Source organism: Pinus tabuliformis, chromosome 6 (assembly GCF_031772625.1).
Source record: "Pinus tabuliformis cultivar Carrire ecotype Pingquan chromosome 6, CPIR1, whole genome shotgun sequence".
Lineage (NCBI taxonomy): Eukaryota > Viridiplantae > Streptophyta > Pinopsida > Pinales > Pinaceae > Pinus > Pinus tabuliformis.
Window position 1 is genome coordinate 722,437,047 of NC_142292.1, and position 24,377 is coordinate 722,461,423.

The window sequence follows — 24,377 nt, forward strand, 5'->3', positions numbered from 1 at the left end:
TAAGTATGCTGTGGAAGTAAGATTTTTGATCTATTCTCTTTAAGTGTAAGAATGCCTTCATTGTTACATTGAGTGAAAGAAAAACATATTTTAATCTACATGGTATGATGGAGTAAGTTAATGTGTTTACAACTTGAAAGTAATGAACTTCATATGTTGAGTGTTTATTTTAATTAAACTTGTTGATATTTATATATGATTATATTTATATTATTTATTTTTCATTTACATAATTTATTTATTATTTAAATAATTTCAAAAGCTACAGTTTTATATTTTTAATTATAGTTTTTTCAATTAAATAATAATATATAGATTTCATATTATTCACTCCCTCGTGTCCCCCATTAATTAACAATTAATATGAATACATCATATAAATCATTCGCTCCTTGGTGTACCCAATTAATTAACAATTAATATGACTACACTTCATCTGGTAAAAACATGTCAAACCTTAAATTAAAAAGGTTTAAAAATATAAATTAAAATGTGTTATTATCCTCACAATTAGGTTAAAAACAGTGCCTCTTCTCATATAAATCATTCACCCATTCTTGTACCTAATTAATGAGCAATTAAAATAACTACATCTTCCAAGAAACATCTAGTCATATAAATCATTCAGCCATTCTTGTACCTAATTAGTGAACAATTAAAATAACTACACCTTCCAAGAAACATAAAGTTGTAAAAGAGTTTCAAAGCTTAAATTAAAAACATTTAAAAATCTTGTTTTAAGAGTGGTACACCAAACAATACAATATATACCTAAAGTCCTCAGCCGTGTGTCTTTTTTATAAGGGGAATAGATATTCAATGGGACTATCACTGTACTCTTGAACCTTTTTCTTCAAAAAAAAAAAAATATATATCGCGTCATATTGCATATGACAATTGGTATCACAAATAATCTAAGTGGTACAAAATTTGAATAGTCCTTATCTGGATGAACAGCAAGCTTTTAGCGCCCAACACCTACTCCAATACTAAGAAATCTCAAATTTATAGGCCTCAAAGTTTACTACTCAAAACCTGTCGCTTGTTTTGAGGCGAGATAAAGAATTGCGTGACAATAAAAATAAAAAAGATAATTTGAATATCTAGCGCAAAAGCTTTCTAACAAGGCCTCAGAGAAGATCAGCAACATTAGAAGGAAGCTCCTCAACAACGACATTGTAGAACCTCTGAACGTCTTGTAGCATTCTCTCATCATCTCTTGTAACAAAGTTAATTGCCACACCCTTCCTTCCAAACCTGCCACTACGACCAATTCGATGGAGATAGTTTTCTGGCTGGGTAGGAAGGTCATAGTTGATGACTAGTGAGACTTGTTGCACATCAATACCACGTGCCAGCAGATCAGTTGTAATCAGTACACGTGAGGATCCAGATCGAAATTCCCTCATAATGACATCCCTGGTGTTTTGATCCATGTCCCCATGAGTAGCGGAGACAGTGTGGTCACGAGCTGTCATCTTGTCCGTCAACCAATCAACCTTTCGCCTGGTGTTAACAAAAATAACGCTTTGTGTGATTGCCAGGGTCTCATACAGATCACACAGTGTATCAAGTTTCCAATCCTCTTTTTCAACATTGACATAGAACTGCTTGATACCCTCGAGTGTCAACTCGTCCCTCTTCACTAGAATCCTCACAGGCTTACTCATGAATTTCCTGGTGATCTCAAGTGCTTCAGGGGGCATTGTAGCAGAGAAAACACCCACCTGAATCGCTGAAGGGAGTAGCTGAAAAATATCATAGATCTGGTCTTTGAAACCCCTGGAAAGCATTTCATCGGCTTCATCCAGCACAAACATCTTGATGCAATCGGGGCGAAGAGAGTGCCTGCGTAACATGTCAAACACACGGCCCGGGGTTCCAACAACAACATGAACTCCACTCATGAGTATACGCTGATCATCGCGAACACTGGTTCCACCTACGCAGGCATGAACTTTAACCTGCAAGTAATCCCCGAGAGCGCGCATGACCTTTTCGATTTGTTGTGCAAGCTCTCGGGTGGGGGCGAGAACCAAAGCCTGGCATTCCAGCGAGCCATAGTCGAGTTGCTGCAGAATTCCGGAACAGAAAGTCGCTGTCTTGCCCGTTCCAGACTGGGCCTGCTGTATCACATCAAGACCCTTGCAGAACGGCACTATTCCCCTCTGCTGAATCGCAGATGGCTTCTCAAACCCATAGGCGTAGATGCCTCTAAGAAGATTCTCGTGTAAGCCCATTTCATCGAAGCTTTCGTGAACTTCATCGTAGCTTGCGAAGAGCTCGTCGCCTTCTGTTGAAAGTATTTCCTTCATCTTGGCGTCATACTGACGAGCGTCGAAGAGAGTTGCATCTGCTCCCGTTCCGGCCATGATTATTAGGGTTTAATCCAAGCTGAAGAAATGGTTCGCCAGGCCAATTCGCAGAGCAGAGCGGACAGCAGCAGCAACGGCACAAAGAGTATACTCTTGAACCTATTACACCCGGTCACAAACCTGTTAAATAGGTAGACCTAATTTCAAACAAGAACACGAACAGCTTCAAAACCCACCCTAATTATTTCAACAAATTTTAACAAAAATCCACGAAGAAAGTCGAACAGAAATCCCAGTGAGTTCTGGTTATATTCCAAAATACTTGATCTATCGAAAACCCTTTTCATATGAATCCACAACCTGCATAACGAAATTGACTAGAACTATATTTTTTATTTGTACAGATAAGAACCAAAGAGTAAAAAGTGTCGTTAGCTTGAGTGAGAGGTCGGCTACTTTTCGTTACAGAAACCCCTCGGTGGAATCGCTGCTTCATTTAACTAAGTCGGCCCATCTTCTTTAACCTGGGCAGACATCTCCTAAATCGTAATTTTGACCTTTTCCATTAAGCCACTGGAAATAACTTTGATCACTATATGGAAACTTTAAGCTTTTAATTATCGCCATTTCCAAACGACTCATGAGCCCCAAAACGCAGAAAGGAACCATATCGACCTTGTTTACCCAACCAAACGAAGCCCCCAATGGAGAAAGGAACCATATCCACCTTATTTAACGTGTGTTTACCCAGCAAAATAGAGAAAGGAACCTATCCACCTAATGGAACCGTGTAGGAAGTGTTTAGCCTTTTAGTAAATTCGTTTCCTACCTTCTAAATGGGACCATGGTTATTTATATCTTTGGTGGTTGATGTTATTGGAACAAATACAATCCTTACCATCTTCCATTCTATTCTTTCTATCCTAATATCCATGGCAATATTTATTGATGCATACTATTATACTTAAGATTCACTATTGGCTATGGATGCATGCTATCATTTGATGGTATCTTTGCCACTTTGTCTCATTTGAGCCTTTTGTCTTGATGTTTGTTTGAATATTTTATTTGTAATGCAAAGTAAGATGCTTTGAGTTTGGTTTTTATGGATCTTTTCGTAATTAAATCAAGATTATTTATCCAATTAGCTCTAATTCTAGGGTACCATGTAATGATTTTCCATCTCATTGTCCGTAGCAAAAGATTTCCTTATCTAATATAGTCTACTATGCATCAAAATTACAAGGGATCATGTCATCTTGCTTTGAATAAGACATTTTTCCATGAACTGCTGCACCCCTTCCACAACCCTACGAATAAACTAACAATTGAACTAGGAATATAAGAGTAGGTCATTCTTCTAAAATGCCACCATGGTGAGTGTGAATAACTAAAAATATGCAAATGCGGTCAAATTCCACTTTGGACTACTCATTTGATGGACATTTGATAAAAGAAAGTATTCTTTTTTTGGTCCTGCTTGCATAGAGGACACATAATCCAATGATGTTTGTGAAAACAATATGTATGTAAAAGCTTGGGAACATACAAAACTAAATACAAAGCGGAAAATTTCAGTCTCGAACTTCGAGGAGATGGAATAAGAGGATATTACGAGAACAAGAAAACCAATTTTCTTTGTCTTAGTTACAAATCTAAATCAATCGCACTCTCTCTCATCTCTCATGGCAAACTCTACAATTTCTTCACTCTTTTTTAAAATACTTCCATTATATCAACAAGTAACAAAGTTTTAAAAAACCCAATGAATTTCTATTAACTCCCTATTTTTTCTAGGTCTATTCATGTTTTGAACAACCAAATGACACTCACCCTAACTCCATAACAACATAGATTCCTTCTAGATTACATTTAGGAAAATATTACAAAATAAATAAAATTTAAGGAAACCATCTTCCTTTAGAAAAATAGGGTTGACATAAGGAGGTAAAACTAATTTAACTGGGACATACTCCTGCATCAACAACTCATGCTCCCCTGCCATGCAAAAAACACTTCACTGTAGAATGCCTCATTTCCATGCAAAAAGCACATCATTGTTTTTATTGGAAATGAGGCAAAACACTTCAACACAAAATGACAACAAAAGAGTTGTTCCTGAGATAAAGGCATAGATTTGTATAACATATAGGCCTTCCATGAAATGGAGGAATGAGGTATTTCCAGCGCAAAAAATAAAATCAAGCCAAATATAATCATCAAGGGGGCAAGCTATAAAATATGTTTCAAATCTCCAAAGCACCCATAGTAGAGAGAATGTGGTTTTTTTACTCCTAGATATCTTAATGTTTTGTCCATCAGTTGACCTCCTATGTAAGAAACCATGCAAAGAAGATTTCTTTTGGCTACAAAGCAAATTTATATAGGCATATCATGTTAAACAACCATATTTATTTCATGTAATCTTTCCACAAAAGTTTGTTTACATAGTCTTCCAATTCAAGTTTTAAGTAGAGGCATGCATACATTTTATAAATTCAATGGCTTGTCACCATTTTAAATAAAAAAATACCCATTCTATTGTTTGGCTACCGATCACATCGTTATCCATTTTGATACCATTTTTAAATAATTGTAGGGATAAGAACTAATCTTGATTAGCTAACGACATCCCTTCGTGTAGAACTGAGGGAGAATACCAAAGGAAATGGTCATTAAAAGGAAACCATACCACAATGAAGTGTCTTTCCATGAAATGAACAACTTAATAACCTACTATGCATTGCATTTTCTTTGGACCAGCAAAAAAATAACAATCATAACATAAGTAAGGGTTCCTATGAGGATGTACAAAGGAAGGCCCTACCAATTATTTTTCCCCTATGGATAACCTTGACTAATATTATTCTTGTGAACATGTTTCCTTGCTTCGCGACAATTCATGGCCCTTATCATCCATTTAGAACAACAAGACTTATAACAAATATTTGTTGTGATAATAGTCAAACAATCATACTTATAGAAGCATAACATAAATATGAATTGGCATTGACAACCAAATTTTAAAAACATAATATCATCATTCTATATGAATCTCATTGACTCATTACAAAAAGAGAATCAAAAATCTTAAAAATACTCTTAAAAAATTCATTACCTTTGGAATATATTCAAAATGTCAACCTACCTCCCTAATATTTTAATAAGTATTAAAATTAAGAAGTACCCTAATATTTTAATGAGTATTAAAAGTAAGGGGGACGAATTGGAGATAAAATTAGTGCACACTATTCTTAACACGAAAATTCAAATTTTGGCGTACTATGAGATGGAGGCTACAGACTATCATTATCCTTTTGAAGACAATACTTCTATCAACCATTACAAATAAATATATCAACACATATTAATAATAACTATCCAATTCTAAAGGAAAATATCTTTTTAGCCTGAATTAAATTTGGAATCAGTTTTACAATTGCGCACTTGAGAGGTCTAATATGGTGACAGATGCGTCTTTTCGATTGTTAGTCCATCAGATATTCTTAATTTTCAGGTCATATTGAATACCTCTACACCGATGCCTAGATCTTCAAAACCCACGAATGGTGTCTCATATTTCACATATAGATAATGGATGCTCATTTGAACTAAACTAAGATAATTTGTTAGTGTATCCCGTTAGAAATTTGTTGATGACAAATCTATTGTCATTGTTTTAGTTTTTTATTGAAGTTAGTGAACACACCTTCTCACATAAGCTGCTTGAAACCAATTTGAATATAAAGACAAGATTTTCCTTAATGTCTAGACACATTTTCTAGTTTGATTAAAATATATATACATATGTATGTTTCTATGTTGATATCATCCTTAACTCTACTCTACACCTTATGTTCTTATTAAGTGTTTCCTTTCTATCCTTCCCCAATTTTGCTTTGGGAAATGTTCTGATCATAAGTAGTAGTTCGTTTTTGATTCGTTCTCCAACACACGATTTTGGTTTCTGCTTTGTTTACCTTTCCCAATTTTGTTTTTTATTAATTGAGTTTTCATAATCAAATAACCTATTTTAATGAAACTTGATATATTGAATCAACTAATATTAAAGTAGGTTGAAATGTTTTCCTGTGATAGTAGCTACAACCACTTAAAATTTTTATTTAAATAACGTTTAAATACATATTATTTAGTAGGGTATTTACGCAGTTTATTAAATATAAGGATGAAATATTTTTATTGATGATTTTTACCAACTAGGGTATTCATATAAATTAAATGGCTAATAAATGTTGAGAAACATAAATCCATAATAACTATCAAAACATTTACTTCATTATCTATCTTAAGTTCCTAGAATTAAAAAATTCATAAACAAATTAAATGTAAACTTTATTATTATTATTAATTATAGAAAGAATGAATATATAAGTTAAACATATATACATTTAGGAAAACATGGAACACTATTTTTAAATGTGAAGAATTACTCTTCCCATGAAAATCCTTAATCTATAATACCATGGTGTATCAATACCATCCACCCAAAAAACTATAAGTCACTTCTAATGGCATTTCTTTATATGACATTTTTAATTAATCAATTTAATTAAAATGAAAAAAAAAAAAAAAACATAACTAATTCGGAGATAAATCTAAACCTTTGAATTGAGTACTATTATTAGTATTCTTGAATATTCCATGGAAGTTAAATTCCTATCATTTAACTAATAAGTATAGATAATTAAATTAAATTTCTCCCTATTCCAAAATAGACAAGTCTATAAACTCTATTATATGTAGTGACCTTGATAATATATATATATATATATATATAGAAATATTTATCCACCCACGTCATGAATTGTTTATAAAGTAACTTACTTAAGTAAAGAAGCTTTAATATTGTAAAGACAAATATATTGAAATCGGTATCTACTCTTGTTATGCATAATTTATAAATTGTCCTCCTAAGGAGTATGTTGAAAAGTCGTTTAATATTCATAAAATATTATTATTATGGTTATTATAAAATCAAATATAATTCTTTTGATTTATTTATATAATAGCATATATTCATAAAATATTATAAAATTATCTTTTTCAATTCAATTACTTTTTTTTGTTCATTTATTTATATGGCATATCTAGTGTAAAGTAATTATTGATCTAATTTAATTTCCTTATTATTTATTTTTTATAATAAATATAATATAAAATTAAATTAAATAGTGTTTTTTTCTATTTAAGTTCAATTTTAATGTGAATTATATTTTATAATAAATTTAATATAGAATAAAAATAAACTTTAATTATTTTATTAATTGAATTATATAAAAAAGTGGGTATTGTTTATAAGTAATACTTTTTGAAAATCTATAAAATTTGGTTAGAACTCAACGCTGATTAATTGAAATTAAATTGATTTGTTAAATGAACCACAATGGTGGGAATTTGAATCCTTGATTTCTGAGTTTTTATGGATCTCAGATTTTGATCACCAATTGAGCTCCCCTCAGAGATAATATCTTTATTTTTAAAATCAAAATATAGTGTTAATACATTATCTTGATGAATTTTCCCAAAAAAAAAAAAAACAAACAAAACAATACAAAACAAAAAGACAAAACAAAAAAAACGAAAAAACAAAAAAACAAAAAAAACAAAAAAAAAAAAAAAAAAAAAAAAAAAAAAAAACCAAAACATTTTCCAAACAATTCTAACAAAAACACTAACTTATAATGGTTTAAAAATTTCTCATGAGTATGTTGTCGAGGTAAGATTTTTAATCTCCTCTTTAGTGTATCAATTTCTTCATTGTCCTCTTGAATAAAGCAAAACATCTTTTAATCCGTATGGTAAGATGGGATAAGTTAATGTATTTTCAAGTGGAGAGTAATGCACTTCAGAATTTTGAGTGTTTATTTTAATTAAACTTGCTAATATTTATATATGTTTTTATTTATACTATTTATTTTTCATTTAAATAATTTTTATTTGTTTAATTATTATTTAAATAATTCTAAAAATAGTATTTTTATATTTTTAATTATTGTTTTTTTTATTAGATAATAATATATAGGTTTTAAACTAAAAATTTGCATCTCTTTTCGGTTGTTCTTTTCACATATTGTTAAGTATTATTAATGTTAAATAAAAAAAATATTTATTAGTTTTAGGGAGCAACTCAATTGGTGATTAATGTAATATCAAAGAGAGGAGATTTACTGCTAACTATCTGTCACACTAGATTCCTCTTGGATAAATAAATATACAAATAATAATAGATATTTATTAAGTGAATTCTTTTCCTCCTACATTATTTAGAATACCTATCTGTCACACTAGATTCCTCTTGTATAAATAAATATACAAATAACAATAGATATTTATTAAGTGAATTCTTTTCCTCCTACGTTATTTAGAATACCGATTGTAATTATCCACGTCAAAAACTATGCCTCTTCTCATATAAATCAGTCACTCATTAGTGTACCTAATTAATTAACAATTAATATGACTACATCTTCCAAGAAACTTCATCTTCTAAAAACATTTCAAAGCTTAAATAAAAAACATTTAAAAATATAAATTAAAATTTGTAATTATCCTCACAATTAGCAGGTTAAAAACAGTGCATCTTTTCATATAAAACATTCACCAATTCGTGTACCTAATTAATGAACAATTAAAATGACTACATCTTCCAAGAAAACATGAGGTTGTAAAAAAAATTCAAAGCTTAAATCAAAAACATTTAAAATTTAAATTAAAAAATTGCACTTATATAATTCTTTGTGTCACCAATCTTTACTTTCAACCTGAACGATGTTTCCAAATTTTATAAACTGAGAATAATTTGTGTCACCAATCTTTACTTTCAACCTCACGGGTGTTTCCAAAAAATATTCCTCCCTTCAAAATCACATTGTCTTGGTGACTAGCTACTTGAGCTTCCACTTTCTTTCTTTTCCTCGAGGTTGGGTTCTTCCTACACCACTTTGTTGTCCATTCCCTCAGAAATTGCCTTTTTCCCTAATCTTCTTCAGCATTTAAAGAAGCTCGGTATGATCTTTTCTTTCGCCTTTAAAACAGGCTCGGTATGATCCTCAATTGTATTGAATGAAAACGTATCAATCTCGTTCTAGTTCTCATACATTAATCCGTTAATATATCTGCAAAATTTCTCGGCATCCTCTTCATTATGACCAAATCTAATTTTAATTTATAAAATTATTCATTGCATTTCATCACTTTCATGGATTCTTGTTTAATATTTTGCAATAGATTGAAACTATTCAATTGGTAATATTTGGGTATTAATGTACCTTTGAACTTTTCCACCATTCTAACATAGCTTATAATCTTGGTCTTGCCTTTCTTTTTCATGCATTCTTGCATTTCATCCCACCACAATGTTGCGCGGGACTTTCAGCCATGTAATCACATACTTCACTTTTCTTCTTCATATAAATCCTCATAATGGAAATATTTGTCCATAATGTTACTCGAGTCCATTAATTCATAAACATTCAAATTATCTTCATACACAAACACCTCTCATCCAGGTGGATATTGGTGGCCACATGCCTATTCCACTTGGACCCTCACCATTGTTTCTTTCAGTTTTTTAGTTTCCTTAATTGTAGCACAATTTAATATTTTTAGCAGTTTTTCGGGTCCTAAACTTCCGGAGCCGTTTTGAGGCCCTAACCGGCATATTTTTTGGCAAAATTCTTGCGTTGATTATGCTACTAATCACGTCGGGAGTTGTAGTCCTCAGAGAGATCTTTCCAATGAGGTATAATACGCGTCAAACGGAGATAATATGACCAAGATACGACCCCGAGAAGTGGCTGCCCAACTAACCCCAACGGGGCCCATAAACTCTTGGTGTTGCATCTCCTCGGGCTAGGGTTTTGGTTGTTTAGGGTTTTCTCTTATTGTTCAATAATCAAAAGGCCCTTGAGCCTCATTGTAACTCAATTCGGGGGCATGTACCCGCCACATCTCTTCTCAGAGATAAGCTACCATCGCCCAAGCTATCTTATTTCCATTGTGTTTGTAACCATAGTTCAGTTTTTTTCTATTAATGAAATGAAGTGTTTTTCTCCTGCATCTATGTGTTTATGAGTATATCTGTAATTTTTTGCGTTCCTGTTTAATTTCATATCAGTGGTATCATAACGGTCTGTTATTTCTCTCTTTTTCTTTGCATGTCCCCAACGAGGTCAGGGTATAAGGAGTTAGGCTCGATCTGGTTGAACCATTGCAGGATCAACCTCGCGAAACCCGATGACCTCCCATGGCGGAAGAAAAGAAAGAATAGGGGGCAGGAGATCCTTTCAAAATGTTGCCCGAAGAAGCCCTCGAGCGATAGAGGGACGTGATGATGGATGAGTTTGCCCGGTTTCTTCGGTGGCTACCCACAGGCGATGCATCTTCATCTAGCAGCCACTCTCGAGGTGCCACTCCTTTTAAGGTACAAGTTAACTTTGATATTCTAATATTCGAAGGCCTTATAGATGCAGGCGCCGTAGATAAATGGTTAAATCTATTGGAAGGATATTTTTCAGTTCATGACTTTCCCAACCGGGAAAAGATTACGTTTGCACTTCTCAAATCCGCCCCACATGTCAAGGACCGGTGGGAAACCTACTGTGAACAAAAGGACGAGAGTGAACCCTCGTTGTTCTCAGCTGCACCCACTTGGAATTATTTCCGAGACGCCATCAAGGAACAGTATTACCCTATCGGGAGCTATGGAGATAAATACATAAATTGAACCATGCTACGGCAGGGAAGGGACCAAGATGTGTCAGAGTTCACAAATACTTTCCATACCCTTCGCACGAAGCTAGGTATCAATTATACTGAGCGGAATTTGGTGCTCAAGTACCGTGGTTGTCTACACAAGTACATCGAGGATGAGATGGAGTTCCTAGACATTTCCTCGCTCGGCACTGCGTATCGGTACGATGTAAAGATTGAGCAGAAGTTTAAACAGAAGAAGCGGCACCTTGGATCTGCAAATCCAAAGCAAGGAAAATGCACCCCCAAACCACAGAACAAGGGACCAAGCCAGGGAGGGCCTACCCAGGACAACTAGCCGAAGCCGCAAGGAAAGAACAACACCACGAAGACAAAGAAGGATACGGGAAAATGGTGTGAGTTCCATAAGAGCTCCACTCACATTACAAGTGAGTGTCGGACCAAGCAATCACTGGCGGCCGAGAAGGCTTCCAAATCAGACGCAGGTTCCGAATCTGAATCAAAACCGATAAGGGGACTGACAAAGGGAAGAAGATCATTGATGCGAAGCCCAGTGCCACCGTGGCCACCACAAAGATCGAGAGGAGGGGGAACACCTCCTCCACTCACAGATGTGGGTGAAGGGTTCTCCGCTGTAGTTCATTATCGACAGCGGGAGACAGAAGAACCTCGTTTCAGCAAAAGTCGTGAAGCGGCTGGGCCTAAATACTACAGCACATCCACAGTCGTACACCATCGGGTGGCTTCACGAAGGACGAGATCTTCGCGTCAGCCAGCAGTGTCGCCTTCCCTATAGCATCAAGCCCTTCACGGATGAGGTATCGTGTGACCTTGATCCTCTTGAATTTTCTGCTGTATTGTGAGGAAAACCATACTTGTGGAGGTGACATGCTGCATATGGGTCTAGACCTCGCTCTGTGATTATTACTTTGGCTAATAATTTGTACAGGATACCGGAGGTGGCCCTGCCTACAGCCGTCTCTTTGATCACTGCAAAGAAATGCAGTAAGATCATTTCCGAGACCGGGAAATTCGTTTTCCTTATGATTCGCCCCCAAGGCAAGAAGAAGGTTGTGGCCACGGCTTCTAGGCAGGGCTCCTCTACACAGCAGCAACATATGGACAAGGTCGTGGAGGAGTACAGGGACATTTTCGCCTCACCCACAGGGGTACCCCTGCACTGTCAGTTGAGGCACTCCATCGATCTGCTATCGGGCATGCCGCTACCCAATGGACAGATCTATCTATGCTCTGTTCTAGATAACGATGAGATCAAGAGGCAGATTTAGGAACTACTACAGAAAGGCCACATCAGGCCAAGCTCACCACCCTGTGGGAGCCCGATTCTATTGGTACAGAAAAAGGATGGGACCTGGAGGCTCTGTATTGACTATCGGGCGCTGAACAAGATCACTGTCTGGAATAGGTACCCAATCCCGTAGATTGATGGCCTTTTGGACCAGCTCAAGGGGGTCAAATATTTCAGCAAGATTGACTTGAAATCAGGTTATCACCAGGCGCCTACCGAACCCTCCGATGTGTGGAAGACTACCTTCAAATCGTGGGAGGGCCTTTTTCAACGGTTGGTCATGCCGTTCGGATTGACAAACTCCCATGCAACCTTCATGAGACTGATGGACGACGTCTTTCGGCCCCTCACCAACGCATCCGTGGTGGTGTATTTAGATGACATCTTGATCTTCGGCCAGAGTTGGGAAGAGCACCTCCACCATATTCGACAGGTTCTTCAAACCCTTCGACAAGACAAGCTGTGTGATAACTTGGAGAAATGTACCTTTGGCCTGACCCAGCTTCAATATCTGGGGTACGTCATTGATGATCAGGGTGTACATGTGGACCCATCCAAGATACAAGTCATTCAGGATTGCCCCCCCCAACCACTCTAACAGAGCTCCGCAGCTTTTTAGGTCTTACCATATTCTACCGTAGGTTCGTGTTGGGGTTCTCTCATATTGCCTGGCCTTTAAGCCAAGTCACCAATGGCAGAGCGAAATCCATGTTCTTTTGGTCCAAAACCCAGTAGTGGGTGTTCTCCGAGTTGAAGAATCACCTCTGTTCTGCACTAGTGCTCACATTACCACACCTCCAACAACCATTTGAGATTGAGACAGATGCCCCCGACTATGATATTGGTGCAGTTCTTACTCAACATGGGCATCCAGTGTCTCACCACAGTGAGACGGTTTCAGACACAGTACGAAAGTACCCCACCTACGACAAAGAAATGCATTCCATTGTGCAGGTCTGCCGTCAATGGAAGCATTACACTATGGGTAAGGAAACGGTCATCCACACAGACCACCTCCCTCTACAATTCATACAGACACAAGGGAAGTTACAGAACGATCGTCATCAGAAATGGTCCACCTATCTGCAGCATTTCCATTTGAACATTGAGTATAAGAAGGGCAGCACCAATAATGACGCCGATTGCCTCAGCCGACCACTAGTCCTGGAGCTAATCATTGTGCTCGACTCCTATGGGCACGAGACATCGGGGTGGCCACATCTTTACACGAACGATCTGGAATTCGGCAGCATATACGAGACACTCCTGGAAGGGAAGAAAGTTCCAAATTTTCACCTTCAGGATGCATTGTTATGCCACTTGGGACACATATCTGATCCTTCAAGAGAGCGTGCCAAGATGGTTTTGGGGGGGCACCACAGTCGGGTCGCTGGACATTTCGGAGTAGAGAAAACGGTGGCCGTATTGCAGATGTATTTTTATTGGCCGAAACTTCGTCAGGATGTTGGGAAGTACATTAGATCCTGCACCGCCGCGCCATTGCCAAATCAACCATCAAGAAGCAAGGCCTTTGTACTCCTCTACCTACTCTTAGTCGGCCTTGGGAATCTGTCCCCGTGGATTATTTGTCGGGCCTTCCTCCTACCAAGCACCGCAACGATTGCGTTTTCGTGGTCGTCGACAGGTTCTCTAAGATGCCCATCATGGGAGCCTGCAAGAAGAGTGTCACAGCAGAGGCCACTGCCAAGCTCTACTTTGAGCGAGTGTTGGTACACTTTGGGATCCCACAATCCATTATCTCAGATGGGGACAGGAGATTCCTTAGTGCATTTTGGTCAAGTCTCTCGCCGATGCTCGATACAAAACTCACTAAGTCCACGGCTTTCCATCCCCAAACTGATGGCAAATTAGAGATTGTCGACAGGATGATCGTACACATTTTGCGCATGTACAACTCGAAGCATCCACGCTCATGGGATGAAAGTCTCCCCTATGTTCAACACAGCTACAACAGAGCTCCCCACAGCCCAACAAGCCACATCCCCTTTCAGGTAGGGCTGGGATTTCAGCCATTATGCCCCATTGATGTGGCCATACCATTTGCAGCCACTCAGGTAGATTCGGCTCACGTGCAGTCCGAAGCTGAAAGGGCTAACAGCTTCATTGAGCGCATTCAACACATCTGCCAACGAGCCCATGATATATTAGACAGATCCAATGCTAAGCACAAGCAGCTCCATGATCAGCATCGATTGCTGCACAGGTTCCAGGTGGGCGAGATTGTTTGGCTACATTTGGAGAAGGAGCGCCTTGCTGGGCCCCACCGCAAGCTTCGCCGGCTCCGATATGGCCATACACCATCACCAAATCCGTCGGGGACAATGCCTTCGAGCTCAGCATCCCACCGTTCCTTGGTCCGCACCTAGTGTTCAATCAAGATCGCCTTCGGCCATAGTTTCCACCATTGTTGGACACTTCTGACATTGCAGAACAGCTCACACCAACAGAGCTCAACCCAGGCTGAATGGAACATGCCACAACTGATCAGATCATGGACACACAGATCAAGAACACTCGACAACAGAGGATACAGCTATATCGAGTTGTCAAAGCAGTGCAACTCCTTCACCAAAGCAAATGGCTCACCAGGGACCAAGTTCAACAGAAGTTTCCTCATCTCATGGAGGAACTCGAAGCGTTGGGGACCATTGCTTCCTAAGGGGGGAGTACTGATCCCGATGGATACTGTTGGCCACCCACCTATTCCTAATTTTGTTTTTTATTAATTGAGTTTGCATAATCAAATAACCTATTCTTATGAACCCTGATATATGAATCAATTTATTAAAATATGTTGAAATGATTTCTTTTGATAGTAGGTATAACCATTTAAAAGTTTTATTTTTGAACTTTATTTTAAATTTATTATTAATAATAATTATAAAAAGAATGAACATATAAGTTAAAAATATATACATTTAGAAAAACATGAAACAATATTTTTAATGTGAAGAACTACCCTTCACCATGAAAATCTTTAATCTGTAATTATTCTTTGGTACAATACCGCAGAGTATCAATAGCATAAACCCCAAAAACGATAAGACATTTTTATTTAATCAATTTAATTAAAATGGTAAAAAAAGCATAACTATTTTGGAGATAAATCTAAACCTTTGATTTGCGAAGACCTTATTCAAAATAGACAAACCTATGCACTTAACTGTGTAGGGGATTTGATATTGTAAAGACATATATATTGAATAAATATTGAAATATTTATCCACTCTTGTTAAATTGCTTGATTATCAAATTTGCCTACAATAGAGCAGGGATTTATTGAAATGAAGTCTTTGTTCTCTTAGTAAAAGAGTTATAATTGAGGGGATCTAAATCTTGGATCTTTCATTTTTCACGATTTGAGATTTTGATCACCAATTAAGCTGCCCCTCAAACATAACATAATATCTTTATTTTTTTAATCAAAATATATTATTAACAAGTTATTTAGATGATTTTTTTTCCATTAGAAAAGATCATTTTCCAAACAAATCTAACTAGTGGACAAAACATACAAAAACACCAACTTATAATGGTTTAGAAATTTCACATAAGTATGCTGTGGAAGTAAGATTTTTGATCTATTCTCTTTAAGTGTAAGAATGCCTTCATTGTTACATTGAGTGAAAGAAAAACATATTTTAATCTACATGGTATGATGGAGTAAGTTAATGTGTTTACAACTTGAAAGTAATGAACTTCATATGTTGAGTGTTTATTTTAATTAAACTTGTTGATATTTATATATGATTATATTTATATTATTTATTTTTCATTTACATAATTTATTTATTATTTAAATAATTTCAAAAGCTACAGTTTTATATTTTTAATTATAGTTTTTTCAATTAAATAATAATATATAGATTTCATATTATTCACTCCCTCGTGTCCCCCATTAATTAACAATTAATATGAATACATCATATAAATCATTCGCTCCTTGGTGTACCCAATTAATTAACAATTAATATGACTACACTTCATCTGGTAAAAACATGTCAAACCTTAAATTAAAAAGGTTTAAAAATATAAATTAAAATGTGTTATTATCCTCACAATTAGGTTAAAAACAGTGCCTCTTCTCATATAAATCATTCACCCATTCTTGTACCTAATTAATGAGCAATTAAAATAACTACATCTTCCAAGAAACATCTAGTCATATAAATCATTCAGCCATTCTTGTACCTAATTAGTGAACAATTAAAATAACTACACCTTCCAAGAAACATAAAGTTGTAAAAGAGTTTCAAAGCTTAAATTAAAAACATTTAAAAATCTTGTTTTAAGAGTGGTACACCAAACAATACAATATATACCTAAAGTCCTCAGCCGTGTGTCTTTTTTATAAGGGGAATAGATATTCAATGGGACTATCACTGTACTCTTGAACCTTTTTCTTCAAAAAAAAAAAATATATATATCGCGTCATATTGCATATGACAATTGGTATCACAAATAATCTAAGTGGTACAAAATTTGAATAGTCCTTATCTGGATGAACAGCAAGCTTTTAGCGCCCAACACCTACTCCAATACTAAGAAATCTCAAATTTATAGGCCTCAAAGTTTACTACTCAAAACCTGTCGCTTGTTTTGAGGCGAGATAAAGAATTGCGTGACAATAAAAATAAAAAAGATAATTTGAATATCTAGCGCAAAAGCTTTCTAACAAGGCCTCAGAGAAGATCAGCAACATTAGAAGGAAGCTCCTCAACAACGACATTGTAGAACCTCTGAACGTCTTGTAGCATTCTCTCATCATCTCTTGTAACAAAGTTAATTGCCACACCCTTCCTTCCAAACCTGCCACTACGACCAATTCGATGGAGATAGTTTTCTGGCTGGGTAGGAAGGTCATAGTTGATGACTAGTGAGACTTGTTGCACATCAATACCACGTGCCAGCAGATCAGTTGTAATCAGTACACGTGAGGATCCAGATCGAAATTCCCTCATAATGACATCCCTGGTGTTTTGATCCATGTCCCCATGAGTAGCGGAGACAGTGTGGTCACGAGCTGTCATCTTGTCCGTCAACCAATCAACCTTTCGCCTGGTGTTAACAAAAATAACGCTTTGTGTGATTGCCAGGGTCTCATACAGATCACACAGTGTATCAAGTTTCCAATCCTCTTTTTCAACATTGACATAGAACTGCTTGATACCCTCGAGTGTCAACTCGTCCCTCTTCACTAGAATCCTCACAGGCTTACTCATGAATTTCCTGGTGATCTCAAGTGCTTCAGGGGGCATTGTAGCAGAGAAAACACCCACCTGAATCGCTGAAGGGAGTAGCTGAAAAATATCATAGATCTGGTCTTTGAAACCCCTGGAAAGCATTTCATCGGCTTCATCCAGCACAAACATCTTGATGCAATCGGGGCGAAGAGAGTGCCTGCGTAACATGTCAAACACACGGCCCGGGGTTCCAACAACAACATGAACTCCACTCATGAGTATACGCTGATCATCGCGAACACTGGTTCCACCTACGCAGGCATGAACTTTAACCTGCAAGTAATCCCCGAGAGCGCGCATGACCTTTTCGATTTGTTGTGCAAGCTCTCGGGTGGGGGCGAGAACCAAAGCCTGGCATTCCAGCGAGCCATAGTCGAGTTGCTGCAGAATTCCGGAACAGAAAGTCGCTGTCTTGCCCGTTCCAGACTGGGCCTGCTGTATCACATCAAGACCCTTGCAGAACGGCACTATTCCCCTCTGCTGAATCGCAGATGGCTTCTCAAACCCATAGGCGTAGATGCCTCTAAGAAGATTCTCGTGTAAGCCCATTTCATCGAAGCTTTCGTGAACTTCATCGTAGCTTGCGAAGAGCTCGTCGCCTTCTGTTGAAAGTATTTCCTTCATCTTGGCGTCATACTGACGAGCGTCGAAGAGAGTTGCATCTGCTCCCGTTCCGGCCATGATTATTAGGGTTTAATCCAAGCTGAAGAAATGGTTCGCCAGGCCAATTCGCAGAGCAGAGCGGACAGCAGCAGCAACGGCACAAAGAGTATACTCTTGAACCTATTACACCCGGTCACAAACCTGTTAAATAGGTAGACCTAATTTCAAACAAGAACACGAACAGCTTCAAAACCCACCCTAATTATTTCAACAAATTTTAACAAAAATCCACGAAGAAAGTCGAACAGAAATCCCAGTGAGTTCTGGTTATATTCCAAAATACTTGATCTATCGAAAACCCTTTTCATATGAATCCACAACCTGCATAACGAAATTGACTAGAACTATATTTTTTATTTGTACAGATAAGAACCAAAGAGTAAAAAGTGTCGTTAGCTTGAGTGAGAGGTCGGCTACTTTTCGTTACAGAAACCCCTCGGTGGAATCGCTGCTTCATTTAACTAAGTCGGCCCATCTTCTTTAACCTGGGCAGACATCTCCTAAATCGTAATTTTGACCTTTTCCATTAAGCCACTGGAAATAACTTTGATCACTATATGGAAACTTTAAGCTTTTAATTATCGCCATTTCCAAACGACTCATGAGCCCCAAAACGCAGAAAGGAACCATATCGACCTTGTTTACCCAACCAAACGAAGCCCCCAATGGAGAAAGGAACCATATCCACCTTATTTAACGTGTGTTTACCCAGCAAAATAGAGAAAGGAACCTATCCACCTAATGGAACCGTGTAGGAAGTGTTTAGCCTTTTAGTAAATTCGTTTCCTACCTTCTAAATGGGACCATGGTTATTTATATCTTTGGTGGTTGATGTTATTGGAACAAATACAATCCTTACCATCTTCCATTCTATTCTTTCTATCCTAATATCCATGGCAATATTTATTGATGCATACTATTATACTTAAGATTCACTATTGGCTATGGATGCATGCTATCATTTGATGGTATCTTTGCCACTTTGTCTCATTTGAGCCTTTTGTCTTGATGTTTGTTTGAATATTTTATTTGTAATGCAAAGTAAGATGCTTTGAGTTTGGTTTTTATGGATCTTTTCGTAATTAAATCAAGATTATTTATCCAATTAGCTCTAATTCTAGGGTACCATGTAATGATTTTCCATCTCATTGTCCGTAGCAAAAGATTTCCTTATCTAATATAGTCTACTATGCATCAAAATTACAAGGGATCATGTCATCTTGCTTTGAATAAGACATTTTTCCATGAACTGCTGCACCCCTTCCACAACCCTACGAATAAACTAACAATTGAACTAGGAATATAAGAGTAGGTCATTCTTCTAAAATGCCACCATGGTGAGTGTGAATAACTAAAAATATGCAAATGCGGTCAAATTCCACTTTGGACTACTCATTTGATGGACATTTGATAAAAGAAAGTATTCTTTTTTTGGTCCTGCTTGCATAGAGGACACATAATCCAATGATGTTTGTGAAAACAATATGTATGTAAAAGCTTGGGAACATACAAAACTAAATACAAAGCGGAAAATTTCAGTCTCGAACTTCGAGGAGATGGAATAAGAGGATATTACGAGAACAAGAAAACCAATTTTCTTTGTCTTAGTTACAAATCTAAATCAATCGCACTCTCTCTCATCTCTCATGGCAAACTCTACAATTTCTTCACTCTTTTTTAAAATACTTCCATTATATCAACAAGTAACAAAGTTTTAAAAAACCCAATGAATTTCTATTAACTCCCTATTTTTTCTAGGTCTATTCATGTTTTGAACAACCAAATGACACTCACCCTAACTCCATAACAACATAGATTCCTTCTAGATTACATTTAGGAAAATATTACAAAATAAATAAAATTTAAGGAAACCATCTTCCTTTAGAAAAATAGGGTTGACATAAGGAGGTAAAACTAATTTAACTGGGACATACTCCTGCATCAACAACTCATGCTCCCCTGCCATGCAAAAAACACTTCACTGTAGAATGCCTCATTTCCATGCAAAAAGCACATCATTGTTTTTATTGGAAATGAGGCAAAACACTTCAACACAAAATGACAACAAAAGAGTTGTTCCTGAGATAAAGGCATAGATTTGTATAACATATAGGCCTTCCATGAAATGGAGGAATGAGGTATTTCCAGCGCAAAAAATAAAATCAAGCCAAATATAATCATCAAGGGGGCAAGCTATAAAATATGTTTCAAATCTCCAAAGCACCCATAGTAGAGAGAATGTGGTTTTTTTACTCCTAGATATCTTAATGTTTTGTCCATCAGTTGACCTCCTATGTAAGAAACCATGCAAAGAAGATTTCTTTTGGCTACAAAGCAAATTTATATAGGCATATCATGTTAAACAACCATATTTATTTCATGTAATCTTTCCACAAAAGTTTGTTTACATAGTCTTCCAATTCAAGTTTTAAGTAGAGGCATGCATACATTTTATAAATTCAATGGCTTGTCACCATTTTAAATAAAAAAATACCCATTCTATTGTTTGGCTACCGATCACATCGTTATCCATTTTGATACCATTTTTAAATAATTGTAGGGATAAGAACTAATCTTGATTAGCTAACGACATCCCTTCGTGTAGAACTGAGGGAGAATACCAAAGGAAATGGTCATTAAAAGGAAACCATACCACAATGAAGTGTCTTTCCATGAAATGAACAACTTAATAACCTACTATGCATTGCATTTTCTTTGGACCAGCAAAAAAATAACAATCATAACATAAGTAAGGGTTCCTATGAGGATGTACAAAGGAAGGCCCTACCAATTATTTTTCCCCTATGGATAACCTTGACTAATATTATTCTTGTGAACATGTTTCCTTGCTTCGCGACAATTCATGGCCCTTATCATCCATTTAGAACAACAAGACTTATAACAAATATTTGTTGTGATAATAGTCAAACAATCATACTTATAGAAGCATAACATAAATATGAATTGGCATTGACAACCAAATTTTAAAAACATAATATCATCATTCTATATGAATCTCATTGACTCATTACAAAAAGAGAATCAAAAATCTTAAAAATACTCTTAAAAAATTCATTACCTTTGGAATATATTCAAAATGTCAACCTACCTCCCTAATATTTTAATAAGTATTAAAATTAAGAAGTACCCTAATATTTTAATGAGTATTAAAAGTAAGGGGGACGAATTGGAGATAAAATTAGTGCACACTATTCTTAACACGAAAATTCAAATTTTGGCGTACTATGAGATGGAGGCTACAGACTATCATTATCCTTTTGAAGACAATACTTCTATCAACCATTACAAATAAATATATCAACACATATTAATAATAACTATCCAATTCTAAAGGAAAATATCTTTTTAGCCTGAATTAAATTTGGAATCAGTTTTACAATTGCGCACTTGAGAGGTCTAATATGGTGACAGATGCGTCTTTTCGATTGTTAGTCCATCAGATATTCTTAATTTTCAGGTCATATTGAATACCTCTACACCGATGCCTAGATCTTCAAAACCCACGAATGGTGTCTCATATTTCACATATAGATAATGGATGCTCATTTGAACTAAACTAAGATAATTTGTTAGTGTATCCCGTTAGAAATTTGTTGATGACAAATCTATTGTCATTGTTTTAGTTTTTTATTGAAGTTAGTGAACACACCTTCTCACATAAGCTGCTTGAAACCAATTTGAATATAAAGACAAGATTTTCCTTAATGTCTAGACACATTTTCTAGTTTGATTAAAATATATATACATATGTATGTTTCTATGTTGATATCATCCTTAACTCTACTCTACACCTTATGTTCTTATTAAGTGTTTCCTTTCTATCCTTCCCCAATTTTGCTTTGGGAAATGTTCTGATCATAAGTAGTAGTTCGTTTTTGATTCGTTCTCCAACACACGATTTTGGTTTCTGCTTTGTTTACCTTTCCCAATTTTGTTTTTTATTAATTGAGTTTTCATAATCAAATAACCTATTTTAATGAAACTTGATATATTGAATCAACTAATATTAAAGTAGGTTGAAATGTTTTCCTGTGATAGTAGCTACAACCACTTAAAATTTTTATTTAAATAACGTTTAAATACATATTATTTAGTAGGGTATTTACGCAGTTTATTAAATATAAGGATGAAATATTTTTATTGATGATTTTTACCAACTAGGGTATTCATATAAATTAAATGGCTAATAAATGTTGAGAAACATAAATCCATAATAACTATCAAAACATTTACTTCATTATCTATCTTAAGTTCCTAGAATTAAAAAATTCATAAACAAATTAAATGTAAACTTTATTATTATTATTAATTATAGAAAGAATGAATATATAAGTTAAACATATATACATTTAGGAAAACATGGAACACTATTTTTAAATGTGAAGAATTACTCTTCCCATGAAAATCCTTAATCTATAATACCATGGTGTATCAATACCATCCACCCAAAAAACTATAAGTCACTTCTAATGGCATTTCTTTATATGACATTTTTAATTAATCAATTTAATTAAAATGAAAAAAAAAAAAAAAACATAACTAATTCGGAGATAAATCTAAACCTTTGAATTGAGTACTATTATTAGTATTCTTGAATATTCCATGGAAGTTAAATTCCTATCATTTAACTAATAAGTATAGATAATTAAATTAAATTTCTCCCTATTCCAAAATAGACAAGTCTATAAACTCTATTATATGTAGTGACCTTGATAATATATATATATATATATATATAGAAATATTTATCCACCCACGTCATGAATTGTTTATAAAGTAACTTACTTAAGTAAAGAAGCTTTAATATTGTAAAGACAAATATATTGAAATCGGTATCTACTCTTGTTATGCATAATTTATAAATTGTCCTCCTAAGGAGTATGTTGAAAAGTCGTTTAATATTCATAAAATATTATTATTATGGTTATTATAAAATCAAATATAATTCTTTTGATTTATTTATATAATAGCATATATTCATAAAATATTATAAAATTATCTTTTTCAATTCAATTACTTTTTTTTGTTCATTTATTTATATGGCATATCTAGTGTAAAGTAATTATTGATCTAATTTAATTTCCTTATTATTTATTTTTTATAATAAATATAATATAAAATTAAATTAAATAGTGTTTTTTTCTATTTAAGTTCAATTTTAATGTGAATTATATTTTATAATAAATTTAATATAGAATAAAAATAAACTTTAATTATTTTATTAATTGAATTATATAAAAAAGTGGGTATTGTTTATAAGTAATACTTTTTGAAAATCTATAAAATTTGGTTAGAACTCAACGCTGATTAATTGAAATTAAATTGATTTGTTAAATGAACCACAATGGTGGGAATTTGAATCCTTGATTTCTGAGTTTTTATGGATCTCAGATTTTGATCACCAATTGAGCTCCCCTCAGAGATAATATCTTTATTTTTAAAATCAAAATATAGTGTTAATACATTATCTTGATGAATTTTCCCAAAAAAAAAAAAAACAAACAAAACAATACAAAACAAAAAGACAAAACAAAAAAAACGAAAAAACAAAAAAACAAAAAAAAACAAAAAAAAACAAAAAAAAAAAAAAAAAAAAAAAACCAAAACATTTTCCAAACAATTCTAACAAAAACACTAACTTATAATGGTTTAAAAATTTCTCATGAGTATGTTGTCGAGGTAAGATTTTTAATCTCCTCTTTAGTGTATCAATTTCTTCATTGTCCTCTTGAATAAAGCAAAACATCTTTTAATCCGTATGGTAAGATGGGATAAGTTAATGTATTTTCAAGTGGAGAGTAATGCACTTCAGAATTTTGAGTGTTTATTTTAATTAAACTTGCTAATATTTATATATGTTTTTATTTATACTATTTATTTTTCATTTAAATAATTTTTATTTGTTTAATTATTATTTAAATAATTCTAAAAATAGTATTTTTATATTTTTAATTATTGTTTTTTTTATTAGATAATAATATATAGGTTTTAAACTAAAAATTTGCATCTCTTTTCGGTTGTTCTTTTCACATATTGTTAAGTATTATTAATGTTAAATAAAAAAAATATTTA

At 34.7% G+C, this 24,377-nt stretch overlaps 2 pseudogenes; both read right to left on the reverse strand.

Moving 5' to 3' along the window:
• Positions 1-1,116: 1,116 nt before the first annotated feature.
• Positions 1,117-2,389, reverse strand: LOC149260735 (eukaryotic initiation factor 4A-1 pseudogene; annotated as a pseudogene).
• Positions 2,390-17,046: 14,657 nt separating this feature from the next.
• On the reverse strand, positions 17,047-18,319 carry LOC149260736 (eukaryotic initiation factor 4A-1 pseudogene; annotated as a pseudogene).
• Between the last annotated feature and the right edge of the window lie 6,058 nt (positions 18,320-24,377).